Source organism: Oryctolagus cuniculus, chromosome 10 (genome assembly GCF_051225735.1).
Source record: "Oryctolagus cuniculus isolate XC-2025 breed Fujian yellow rabbit chromosome 10, ASM5122573v1, whole genome shotgun sequence".
In the NCBI taxonomy this organism is placed as follows: domain Eukaryota; kingdom Metazoa; phylum Chordata; class Mammalia; order Lagomorpha; family Leporidae; genus Oryctolagus; species Oryctolagus cuniculus.
In genome coordinates this window covers 61,282,694-61,296,719 of record NC_142876.1, presented here as the reverse complement: position 1 = coordinate 61,296,719, position 14,026 = coordinate 61,282,694, and the positions used below count along the sequence as shown (strand labels likewise).

General features: G+C 35.6%; 1 protein-coding gene across 7 annotated transcripts in view; it reads left to right on the top strand.

Annotated features, from left to right (window-relative positions):
* Positions 1-14,026, top strand: part of DLGAP1 (DLG associated protein 1) — a 1,086,743-nt gene that overhangs the window by 348,871 nt on the left and 723,846 nt on the right. Inside the window, exon 1 of one of the 7 annotated variants that reach the window (XM_089305877.1) lies at positions 11,885-11,903. The exons of the other annotated variants lie outside the window; for them this stretch is intronic. The gene's annotated coding sequence lies outside the window, so the exon portion shown is untranslated. Of the gene's footprint in view, positions 1-11,884; positions 11,904-14,026 lie in introns of those variants that run through there. 7 annotated transcript variants of the gene reach the window in all.

Sequence of the window (14,026 nt, the reverse complement as noted above, 5' to 3'; positions counted from 1 at the left end):
AAAAAGGATACCTTGAAGCTGAGTCCTGAAGAAGAAGAGACAATTAGCCACAGAACAGAGAAGAGAGTGATGCTGAGAGCCCTTGAAGGATTTTAAGCACAAATGTGACATGATCAGATAGTGCTTAAGCAAGATCATTATAGCTGCTCTATAGAGAGTGGACTAGGAAGGAGGAAAATGGAGAACAGAGACAGCAATTAGGAGTCTATCAGAGTTAAAAAAAAAAAAAAGAGTGTAGCTTAGATAAGGTGAGGATATTGGGGGTGAAGAGAATCAGTATATTTTTTAGTTATAATTAGATCTTATATAAGCACTATATGACAAATTGCAGAATTCTAATTCATAGTTTCCCTGTGGTTTTCATCATTTAGTACTCAGAATGGTTTATTAAACTGAAAGGATGTTTAAAAATAGGTTTGATTTATCAGGTCTCATAGAGTAATCACAAAATTTATGATGTAAACATGAGAGGTCCAGAAACAAAAAAATGTAAAATAGAAGGAAAACATCATATTTATCTGCCATTATCATAAAAATATTTATTGTTTACAAAGCAATATTTTGGTTACTAAATATATCACAATAATTATTTAAAGAAGAAAACTATTTCATATATATATATATATCATGAAGGGAAAAAGAACTTGTAACTTTTGATGAGTATAAAATGAGATATATTCTTTTCTAGATACTTCCTCTTTCTAAATTAAGGAGTTAATCAAAAGTTTTTCATGCATTTAGTTACTTTTAATTTTTGTTTATTTGAGAGGGGGAGTGAGAGAGAGAGAGAGGGAGAGAGTGTGTGTATGTTAGTTCTCATCTGTTCCTAACTGACTGTAGTAGCTATGGCTGGACCACACCAAACCCAGGAGCCTAAAAGTCTGTCTGAGTCTCCCATGTGGCTGGCAGGGACCCAACTACTTAAGCCATCACCTGTTGCTCTCAAGGGTGCATATTAGCAGGAAGCTGAAATCAAGAGTGAAGCTGGAAATCAAACTCAGGCACTCTTATACAGGATGTGGGTATCCCAACAAGTGGCTTACCTGCTAGGGCAAATGTTTTCTCCCTAACTCATTAGTTTCTTATTTAATGTATTTCACACAAAATAAATATACTTTGAAATATCTCATATGAAAATAAATATTTACAAGAGAACTTTATTTACTCTAAGATTAGTGAAATGTTATTTATGAAAAAATGTAAAACTTTTTAAGATAAGAAAACTATATTCCTTATAACAGCAATTATTGAGATATTTTCAAAACTTCAAATATGAACACATTTAATACAAAGTAACTATAGTTTAATTAATAAACAATATTTACTTAAAAATTTTGAGAATCACAAAGAGAGATAGTCACTCACTAAATGCTCATAAAGGCTGGGACTGTGTTGGGTTGAATCTGGATGTTGGGAATTCAATCTTGTCTCCAACACAGGTGGAAGACACACAACTACTTGAGCTATTACCATTGTCTAGCAGGAAACTGGAGTCAGGAGCTGGAAATAGCTATCAAACCCAGGCAACCTGAAACAGGACACAGACACATTCACCAGTATCTTAACAACTAAGTTAATACTCACCTCAGTATTTAATTGTTAAAAATAGACTTTGATTTTTTAAGCAGTTTTAGGTTTACGTAGACTTGTTAAAGAAAATAATGTTCACATATACCCCTGTTATTTCTATATTCTCTTGTAGTGTACTCTACTGTTAGCATCTTGCATTAGTATGGATACTTGTTAAAATTGAGGAACCAATATTGATTCATCAACATTAGCTAAAGTACGTAGTTTACATTAGGCTTCACTCTGTGCTGTACATCCAGTTGGCTTTCACAAATGTGTAATGCCATTCATCCACCATTATAGTGTCATACAGAAGATTTTCATTGCCCTAGAACAGCCCTGTACTTCAACTGTTCATCCCTCCCTCTTTACCTTGTGAGCTCCTGGCAAGTACTAACCATGTTTTGCCTTTTCTAGAATGTTGTTGTTGGAATCTCATAGTAGGAGCATGTAGCTTTTTAAAGACAACCCTTTTTTTTCATTAAGCAATATGTATTTAAAGTACCCCTTGTCTTTTTTATACCTGAATAACTCATTTATTTACATTACTGTGTAATATTCCACTGTCTGAATGTATCACAGTTGATTTATCTATTCACCTATTGAAGAATATCTTGATTGCTTCCAGTCATACAGTTATGAATAAAGCTGCTGTAAACAGTAATGTGCAGGTATTGGTGTAGATATAATTTTGAACGCATTTGAATTGGGTCATATTATAAGTTTATGTTAACCTTTGTAACAAACTACATTAACTGTCTTCCAAAATGACTGTACCATTTTGCATTCTCACCAGCCATGCATATAAGTTCCTGTTCCTTGTAAGGTCTGTGTCTACATTAACATTTTTGCAGTTGGATATACAGTTGTTTGAGCACTGTTCACTCATTTGTGAAGGGTCAATTGACCACAATTGTGTGAATCTTTTTCTGAACTCTGTTCTGTTCTCTTAACCAAATTGTCTATTATTTTATAAATATTGCATTGACTTCATCACTAGTTTTACTGTAAGTGTTGGCATAAGGTAATTTCAATCTTCACATTTTCCTTCTTCAATACTGTATTGACCATTCTGATTCTTTTGCCTTCCACATAAATCTTAGAATCTATTTGCTAATATTCATGAAATAATTTGCTAGGGCCTGGGAAAGCGATAGAAGATGGCTCAAGTGCCTGGACCCCTGCATCCCTGTGGGAAGAAGCTGGGAAGAAGTTCCTGGCTCCTGGCTTTGGATTAGTGCAGATCCAGCCATTGCTTCCACTGGGGAATAAATCAGCAGAAGGAAGACCTTTCTTTCTGTCTCTCCTTCTCACTCTCTGTAACTGTACCTCTCAAATAAATAAATACAATCTTTAAAAAAATAAAAAAAAATTTATTTGTTTATTTGAAAGTCAGAATTACAGAGAGGGAGAGAGAGATCAAGAGGGAGATCTTCCATCAGCTGGTTCACTCCTGAAGTGGCCACAATGGCCAAGACTGAGCCAGGCCAAAACCAGGAGACAGGCAACAGGAGTCTCATCCAGGTCTTCCACATGGATGGCAGAGGCCCAAGCACTTGGGCTGTCTTCTGAGGCTTTTCCCAAGTCATTTATCAGGGAGCTGGATTGGAAGTGGATCAGCCAGGACACAAACTGGCAGCCATATGGTATGCCAGCATTGAGGGCAGTGATTTTATCCACTATGCCACAGTGCTGACCCCCAAAATTTATTCTTAAAAGAACACAAACTACTGATATACTAGGAAAATAATTTAAATAGTTAATAAGTGAAATTAGTTTCTTTACTCAAATTCTCAGTGAGATGACTTTGTATAGGAATAGTTTGCTCATAAGACCCAAGTTGTATGTTTCACTATCTATGGCTTATAAACACATCATTGAATGAAATCAGCATTTCTGTTTGTGAGGCTTATGCTCAATTCCAATGCATTGAGTAGAATCAGAATAATGACTCCATGTTTACACTCAGAGATTTGTCTTCTCTGAGTAAACCAAAATTATAGTCTACCAAAGCCCAATGGAAACTTTGGAAATGGTTTTTGAATCCATGTATTTAATATGACAGTAAAGACCTACAAAGTGATCTTTGTCTCCATGTTAATACATGTAAATAATTATTCTGCCATTTTGTATATAAGATGACAAGATTTTCTTCCCCATTGTTTTTAATTCCAAAGTCAAATTCTGTTCTATAAACTCTGTAGAAGTAAATTTAGGTCATGATCGATACTAGCAATTTTAAAAGACCTTTAGAGAGTAGCTAAGTTTTTGAATTCATTTAATTAATATAGACTCAATGTAGGAAAGAAAATGTTACTTTTGCTCTTAGAGTTTATCTAGAATTATTTCCAGCTTTTAAAGATCTTCTTTTCTGCAGTGCAGATTTGCTTTGTGTAAACTAGTTCTATTAATCTAAAAATAGACTCCTCGTAGAATATTATTAACCTTACTGCGTGGGCATTTATGCACATACTGTACTGTTGCTCTCTGCAGCAAGATGAGAAAAACCCTCAGGTCTCCTTTTACTGTGAAAGCTTTCTGGAAAAAGAAAAAGAAAAGATTGCTTAGACCACATTTGATGTGAAGAAAAGTGAAAATGTTTTTGGATCTTAGTAGTAGGCAAAGAGGCAGAATTAATTTAAAGATAAGATTAACATTCATGATTCTGCATGAAGCCCCTATAGATTATCTGATGCAGTTCAAGAAAACATACATAGCACTTAAGTCTCCTTGGGTTCTAGCAAAAGGTTGAAATCCATGAATCATTCCTTTCTGAATGAAAGTATGACCAGTGCTGTGGTGCAGGGCGTTAAGTCACTGCTTGCAATGCAGCCATCCCATGTGGACACCAGTTCAAATTCCAGCTGCTCCACTTCCAGTCCAGCTCCCTGCTAATGTGCCTGGGAATGCCTGGGAAAGCAGTGGAAGATGGAACATGCCCTTGGGCCTCTGCTTCTACTTGGGAGATCCCTAAGAAGTTCCTGGCTTCTGGCTTTGACCTGGCCCAATCCCAGCCATTGTGGCCATTTGAGAAATTAACCAGCACATGGAAGATTCATATTCTCTGTCTCTCTGTCTCTCTGACACTCTCTCTCTCTCTCCCCCCCCCCACTTCTCCTTCTAACTCTGACTTTCAAATAAATAAACAAAATCTTGAAAACAGAAAGAAAGAGGATGTAGACTACCCTAAAGTAGCTGCATAATTTTTTTAAGAAAACTAAAATCTACAAAAGTAGACATGATAAAAAGCTTGGGAAAGTGAAATGATAGAGTGAAAGGTATGTGAGAATTTTGTCAATAATATGACTTTTTCCTTCAAAGAATTTTTGATTCCTCTGAAATGACTACTGTGCCAAAATGTATGTATGTATGTAAATGAGTGTATATGCATGTAAATCCAAATATGTGTGTACGCATATGTATATACAATAAGAGGTACATTTATATAAATAATATGTAAAGAAATTTCTCTTAGTCTCACACTATCTATGAAATCATTTAAAGATACATTTTATTTATCTGAAAGACAGAGGTAGAGACAGAGAGAGAAGGAGGTCTTCCATCCACTGGTTTACGCCCCTAAATGGCTGCAATGGCTGAGCCTATCCAAAGCCAGGAGCTGGGAGTTTTCCAGGTCTTCCACGTGGGTGCAGGACCATCCTCTACTGCTTTCCCATGTGCATTAGCAGGGAGCTGGATCAGAAGAGGAGCGGCCAAGACATGAACCAGTGCCCATATGTGATGCTGGTGCTGCAGGCCAGGGCTTTGACCCACTGTGCCACAGCACCAGCCCCACCATCCATGAAATCCTGATATATCCTTCTTCATTCCAAATATTTATTTCTTTCATTAGCCTCTTAGCTTACGTCAATTAGTAGTCATTCTATTCTATGCTATAAGTAAACTTGTCTATTAAAAAATCTCAAAGCAAATTACTTTTTCAGTAGACATCAAGTTATGCAAAAAACAGTTTTGTTGGTTTTCAGCATGACTTGTATATTCAACTTTCTTTTATATTCAAAAGGTTAATAAATTGATTTAATATATTTTTATATCTAAAGAAATTTTTTTGTTTATGTTCTTTTCTTATAGTCCAGTTTGGAAGTTTGTGTTTTGGGAACCATCCATTATTGGCCTTCCTGTGAAATAATAGATAACTATTTATAACTGAGGAGCCCAACTGTGATCGTCTTTATCTGAAATATCTTCCTTCCTTATCCACAATCTTCTCCAAACATTGTTCTCTTTCTTCTTGTCTTTAAGAGGTAAATTCAGGATTAAAAACCATTGACAGACAACAGCTTCAAAAAGGGCAGACCATTTTTATTTCACTCAGTTCTACCTGTGCATGGTCCAGCATTTACAAAACCAGAGTCATAACTCAGAGTTCCTTTATAAGCAGTGGTGTACTGATCATGGTGTAGGGAAAGAAAACTTATTTTGTGTTCGACTTTAATTAGTTCTTAGTTAAAATGAAGCCCTGTAACAAAAGACAAATTAACAAGAGAAAAACAGGCAGAAAATTAACAATACATATATTTCATCTATACACATGAGCTACTAAGGGAATGATGAGTTCTTTAAAAAGTGGCTTTTAATTGCAATTTATAAGGCATCTTCAATAAAGAACAGCAAGCTTTTAGAGCAGTAATGCAACAAAGGAAAAGGGCTTTGCGTCTCCAGGGGCAGCACCTTGGAGGAAGGCAAGTAATGGCAGGTAAAGGCTAGATAGTAGAGCTTGCTAATGGGAACTCCTCTGGCATCATCTCTAGGCTTATAGGGTCAGAAGTTGTCTTCTGTGGTCAGACCTCTGTTCTCCCTGGTCAAGAGGGGAGAGAGGTTGGATACCTTTTGTCTTTGTAAACCTGTGGTCTTATAGGCAAGTGGTGGTTAGTAGGGGCACAGAAAGCTTTCCTGAATTAGCTTCTTCAGCTCTACAGCTGCACATTCAGCTCAACCCTCCTTACCCATATTCTGGGGTATCTTATTTTGGTACTCCTAACCCAGATTTCAGGAAAAGATGTTTAGTATTGTCAATTTCTGTAATTTGTACTCTCTCCATGGCCCACTTCAAGATATTAGTAAGGCCTCACAGATCCCACTGCTTTGTAAAGAGGTGCACAGAATCTCCCCAGCTGGCAGTAGGCAGCCTCAGGCCACAACTGTACAATAGACCCAAGCATGAGTTTCTGTAACTGCGTGCATCATGTTCTCTTTAAGTGGTTGCACATAACACTACAGATTGGAATACACATGTTTCTATTGGATGAAATCAACCCTTACATTGATTAATAGTACTGGTACCACTTTCTTAATAGAACTGCCAGAATTTCTTTCCTTGGAGCAAGAAGAACATTATCAACGCCAAGTGTAGTCGGTAGATGTGTTTGTTTATTAGAACAACACATAAATATGACCCATGTGAGAAATGAGAGTGCAAAATACCAGACACTTAAATAGGGGAAGGAATCCAAAGAGATTTTAATAAGGGAGCAATAAAGTAAATTAAAGGTTGGTTGTATTCCAGATAAATAGTAGTAAAGGTAATTGAAAAATGAATCCTTTGAATTTTAGAAGACCAGATAGAATAACTATGTTTTGTTATGAACAAAAGCAATTTTAACTAAGATGTAAGTGTTTATCTTCATGCACTGATATATATTTTCATATCACAGGTGGCCATTGTTATGATTTCTCCTTTATACGACCACAGTATATTTTTCAACCAGCTGTGAAATTAAAAAAATTCCCCCTGTAGCAGTTGGATTCAGTTTGTTAGTTTGTATCTTATCAAAAACTGTTGAAGTGCATCTCTAGTGACATTTCAATGATAATTAAAAGCAGAATCCCAAAGTTTCAGGAGTGAAGCATATTTTTAGTTACCCACTACCTCATCCTGTATAACTGTGTCAAGAAAAAAACCCATCACACTAATGACAGCAGTCTAATTCTTTCTGTGGCCCTTAATTTTATCATTCTGCTTATGAATAACTAGAGTGAAAAAGTGAGTGTGATAAATGGGTCTCTCTTGTGGAAAAGAAGTTTTCTGAATTCTAGACATAAATCATCTTATTGGGACAGGTCAAAGAGTCAAGGAAATGTGAATCACTATTATCTTACTTGGGCACTAAGAGAGTATCATTTCCTCTTTTCTCAAACCCATCAGTGTCTCCTGTCTATTAGTGGAACTCCTTGGTGCTGTAACTGCTGAGTAGACTCCAGCTGGTCCTTTTGAATCCCAGATTATTTTTCCTGGGCCTTACTAGAAACACCTGGAGTTGTCCTCTTCTGAAAGCAGATCCCAGAGCATTTGATTTTGAGCAAAACTATGATGAAAACCCATTCATATATTGTTTCTTCGTGGTTAGAAATGAGTTCTCCCACTGAACCTATCTGAACATATCTATATACTATGTTAAAAAATTTTAAATAATCACTATTGAAAAATATTACATTTATGTTACAGAAAGAACACAAATGATAAAACAAAGCCATAAAATGTTAATAGGCTTTATATCCTGCCATTTTACCATACTCTTTTATGAGTTCCAATAGGTTCTGAGCGAAGTCTTTTGGATCTCCTATAAATAGGATCATGTCATCTGCAAATAGGTATAGTTTGAGTTCCTCCTTTCCAATCTATATCCCTTTGATATTTTTTCCTTGCCTAGTGGCACCTTTTCCCATTCAATAGTATGCTAGCCATGGGCTTAAAGAGTGTTCCTTCTATTACCAAATTTGCTTAAGGTTTTCATCATGAAAGGATGTTGTATTTTATCAAATGCTTTCTCTACATCTAATGAGATAGTGGAAAAACTAATAGCCTTTGTATACACAGACAATATCATGGCTGAGAAAGAACTTTCAAGATCAGTCCCATTTATAATAGTTCTTTAAATACCTTGGAATAAATTTAACCAAGGATGTCAAAGATCTCTACGATGAAGACTATGGAACACTATAGAAGAGATAGAAGAAGACATTAAAAAGGGAAAAATCTTCCATGTTCATGGATTGGAAGAATCAACATCATCAAAATGTCCATACTATCAAAAGCAATTTATAGATTCAATGCACTCCCAATAAAAATACTAATGACGTTCTTTGCAGATCTAGAGAAAATGATGTTAAAATTCATATGGAAACACAGGAGACCCTGAATAGCTAAATCTATCTTAAACAATGAAAACAAAGCCAGAGGCATCACAATACCTGATTTCAAGACATACTACAGGCAGTTATAATCAGAATAGCCTGGTACTGGCACAAAAGCAGATGTGTAGACCAATAGAACAGAACAGAAATTCCAGAAATCAATCCATAATTCTACAACCATCTTATCTTTGAGAAAGGAACTAAAATCAATCCCTGAAGGAACAACAGTCTTTTTAACAAATGGTACTGGGGAAACTGGATCTCCAACGTCCAGAAGTATGAAACTAGACCCATATCTTACACCTTACATGAAAATCAGCTCAAAGTGGATCAAAGACCTAAATCTAAGACATGATACCCTCAAATTACTAGAGAGCACTTGGGAAACTCTGCAAGACATTGGCATAGGTAACAACTTCTTGGAAAAGACCCCAGAAGCACAGACAATAAAATCCAAAATTGAAAAATGGGATTACATCAAGCTGAGAAGCTTCTGCACTGCAAAAGAAACACTCAGCAAAGTGAAGAGGCAGCTGACAGAGTGAGAGAAAATATTTACAAACTACGCAATTATAAAGAGCTCAAGACATTCAACAACAATAACACAAACAATCCAATTAAGAAATGGGCTTGAACAGACATGTTTCAAGACAGGAAATTCAAATGGCCAACAGACACATGAAAAAATACTCAGGATCACTAGCCACCAGGGAAATGTAAATCAAAACCACAATGAGGTTTCACCTCAACCCAGATAGAATGCTCCCATACAGAAATCAACAAACAACAAATGCTGGTAAGGATGTGGAGAAAAAGACACCCTGGTCACCTGTGGGAATGTAAACTGGTACAACCACTGTGGAGGACAATATGGAGATACCTCAGAAATCTGAATATAGATCCACCCTATCATCCAACCATCCCACTCCTGGGAATTTACCCAGACCAAAAGAAATCAGCATCTGAAAGAGATATCTGTATTCTCATGTTCATTGTAGCACAATTCACAGTAATTCTACTATATGGAATCAACCCAAATGTCCATGAACTGTCTATTAGATAAGAAATTATGGTATATATACACTATGGAGTACTACTCAGCTGTAAAGGAAAAAATGAAATTCTATCTTTTGCAATATTATATATGCAACTGGAAACCATTGAATGAAATAAGCAAGTTCCAAAAAGACAGATTTCATATATTTTCCCTGATCCGAGGTAATGTATTGGAATGAAATGGACATTTTGGGATTTGATGATTGTTTACAGCCTTTTTTCTGTTCCACTGAGGAATAGTGTTTTTTGCTTTCTTGCTTGTTTTTTCTTCATATTATTTGTTGAACTCTTTTACTAAGTATAATATTAACTATATGATTGTTAAGTAAACTGAAAATAGATCTTTTTAAAAATTAAGAGTAGGAATGTGAGAGGGTGGAAGAGATGGAGTGTGGCAAGAAGTGTCGCTATATTCCTTTATAAATATATATATCAAATACATGAATCTGGTATAACAAATTTTTAAAAAGTTTAATAGGAGAGTGCTTCAAAAAATTCATGGAAAATGAAATGAAAAGACAAGCTCATTGTGGTGCAAAAACTTTTTGAGCCCCATTTATACAATGGGTCTTTAAAAACATTTATAGAAATGATTACTATGAAAAAACTGTACACAGATTTAAAAGTTTTTGTTTCAAAAAATAAACCTATCTTTCAATTATAGTTTTCTTTGTTTCAAAGTACCTTCACATGAGATGAATCTGGTTAAGTATATATGCTTAATTTGTACTGTTTTTCTAGATTTTTGTATTTATTTCCAAATAATAGTTAAAGTGATATTTTCAGTATATGCTCCCAACCCATAGATCCAATTGTAACTTTTCTGATCCAGTTATACTTGGTAAATATTTTGGTACCAAATATGACCCATAATGCTTTAAGAATGTAAGCATGATATCATAAGATGAAAATTTCACATCATAGCACTTTGTCTCATGCACAAAGCTATTAAAAATACTGCATAAAATTACCTCTGAGCTCTTCATATAAATTGCTTATGAAACATAAATGAATTTCGTGTTTAGACTTGGGTCTCATCTCTAAGATATCTCATTATGTTTATGAAAGTCTATTTTAAAAAGAAACAAAAAGAAAGCTGATTCTGTTCTGGTTACAAGCATTTCAAGCACTTCAGCCTGTATTGCCTTCAATGAATCCTTGCAAGGTGGCAACTTCGTGATGGAAATACATAAGAAGTCAAATATACAGAACTTTGGGAATATGTAATATGTTTGGGCTGGGATGATCAACTGTACCAGTTTTCCTGAGGCAACTGAGGAGTTTCCAGGACACTGGATGTTCAGTACTAAAAACAGTGAAGTTCCACACATACTGGCTTGAGTTGGGCACACATCTTTGAGCAAACTCTGAATAGATTAGTGTAACTAAAGCTAAAAACAGGTGTCAGGAGTGCTGGGAAAAAACTCCAAGCAACAGCATTTCAGTTGCATTCTGTAAGCAGTGGGAAACCAGATGAGTGCTTCCAACCAAGCAGGAGAGAAGCCAAATTCCTTAGCTCAGAATAGAAGTCTTATTTATAAGGACCACCATGTATCCAGAACTATGTCACTGACTCCCCCTCATCCCTCCCCAGATATTACAGTTAGTGTTACCATCCTTCCCCAGATCTTACAGTTAGTGTTACCATCCCTCCCCAGATCTTACAGTTAGTGTTATTGTGCCAGATTGTAAAGATGGATGCTGCAGAAAGGTGAAGTGCCTTCTCCAAGACACTCCATTGGCAGGATTAGAAATCCCATCAATGGCTGCCTCCAGTACTCTTGCTTTTCACTTCTCTGCTTATTAGATAGTGTCTCCCATTGAAGAGTGCCTAGGAGCCAAAGCTCTGCTCACGTTATCTAAATGGGTATTGTACTATTCCGTGGTCGGTGTGTTTTCCTCAGGGACCAACAACCTAAAACCTACCCACCCTTTAGTTGTACACCCTGCATGCAAATTCTCCAGTGTTAATCAAGCTAGCTAGGATTTTTCTGGTCTCTGAATGTCTGGCATATTTTATGTCATTCACAGAGGCCTCCCCATTTGGACAGTTACATGAAGGACAACATACTGGTTAGAGAATATCATCTATATTTTCAGACAGGATATGGATCTATTCCATAGTAAGTAGTATGTCATCTCTGTGATTCTATAGTGAGTCTCAATGTTCTCAAATATAATGTCAATAAAAATCTTATCTTATTTACAGGATTATTATAAAAATTTATGATAAGTGTGTAAAAGAGCATCTTTGCATAATCATAATGAAAATTTAAAGTTCTTAAAGGCAAAACTCATCATCTTTTTTTTTCTTTTCCTATCTTTGATACCAAGCTCTGTGTTTTGAACAAGAAGGTATTAAAGCATTATTTATTTAATAAACAATGAGAACTTTGTTTAGAGGGGTGGCATTGAAATGAAAATGAATAAACATTTTTAAGGAAAAATAAATGAGATTTAATAAGTGCCTAGGCATGTGTTGGGTGAAGCTACTGGGGAAGAATTCAAAATGCATGAAGTTTTAATTCTTTAATCCATGTACTGTAAAAAATACAGCTTTGATTTCTTTTCTATATTAAAGATAAAATTATGAAGCTAATGGAGCCACTTAGTATGGGTGGATAGGTGAGGCTTTCAAAGGTTAAAACTTGGACCTGCATCTTAGAGTATAGGCTAACATTGATCATACCAGCTGTTTGAGCTTCAATAAATTACCCATGTCTCAGTTTCTTCATCATTCAAATTAAATGATGTCAATTAAATATACAACATTTACCATAGTACCTAGTAGTCACTAAGCACCAAATCAGGGGCTGGAATTGTGGTGCCCTGGGGTAAGCTGCTGCCTGTGATGTATGTGTCCCATCTGAGCAATGGTTTGAGTCCCAACTGCTCTACTTCTTTTTTTTTTTTTTAAGATTTTTTTTTATTTATTTGAAAGGCAAAGTTACAGAGGCAGAGAGAGAGTGAGAGAGAGACAGAGAGAGGGAGAGAGGTATTCCATTCCCTGGGTCACTCCCCAGATGGCTTCAACTGGGCTGATCCAAAGCAAGGAGCCTGGAGTTTTCTCCAGGTCTCCCACGTGGGTCCAGGGACCCAAGGACTAGGGTCATCTGGCACTGCTCTCCCAGGCCATAGCAGAGAGCTGGATTGGAAGTGGATCAGCCAGGACTTGAACCGTTGCCCATATGGGATGCCAGCACTGCAGGTAGCAGCTGTGCCCGCTACACCACAGCGCTGGCCCCTGCTCTACTTCTGATCCAGGAAGTGGAAGATCTCTCTCTTATGCTCACACACTCTCTCTTTCTCTCTCTCTCTTTTTCACCTGTGATTCTACCTCTCAAAAATTAAATAAATCTTTATAAATAATTAAAATTTAAAAAGCACCAAATCAATGAGAATAATAACAAAATTAGTAATAGTTATTTTAGTGTTAAAAGGAAATTGCTTGAGGTTAGGATTTTATTCTTTAGCTGGAACTAGCTCTCTCTGTTTTTGTGAATAGTGGGCATTTCTGCCTGTGAGCATTATTAGGGCCATTACTTTTGACAGCTGTTACTTACTATCACTGTTTCATTATCTGAATGCAGTGCTCTCTAAGGCAATTCCTGTGAACAGTGTGACTTTTCACTTAGTGCATAGTGACACTTTTCTTTTTTATAATCTATCAGTTTGAAAGTTAAAAAAAAAAACCTGATTTTCCCAATAAACAAAAAATCCATTTCTTTATCTTAAAGAATAAAGTTGTATTTTAGTTTTGCCTTGTAGTTCCTTCTTCTGATGGCGAGAGAGAAAATTAAATGTACTAGCTTTACATAGATTGTTTTTACTGTGTAAATGTTCTATAGTTTAGGATAGGAATCAGGTTGCTAGCACATTGTGATTTTAATAGTATATTCACAGTTTCCTTAATGGATGAGTTTATTATAAATACAAGCATTATGTGTAAAATTGTATTTCAAGATACTTTGATATCATCATTATTGTTTAGTTTTGATGTCTATATAGAATAGTCTTTTCTATATGTTCACAAATACTCTAAAATGAAATATGAAAATACATTTTATTTACATAGACATTTTATTTACAAGGTATATAAGATTTATCAATCTATACATTTTAAGATTCTATTGCATCATAACTCATAATTTTTCATAATAAATATTTGATTGTAAAAAGTACTTCCCTTACAGATACTATAAAATACTAACATTCTTAAACTTTGGTGAGTATTACTGGCCAATAT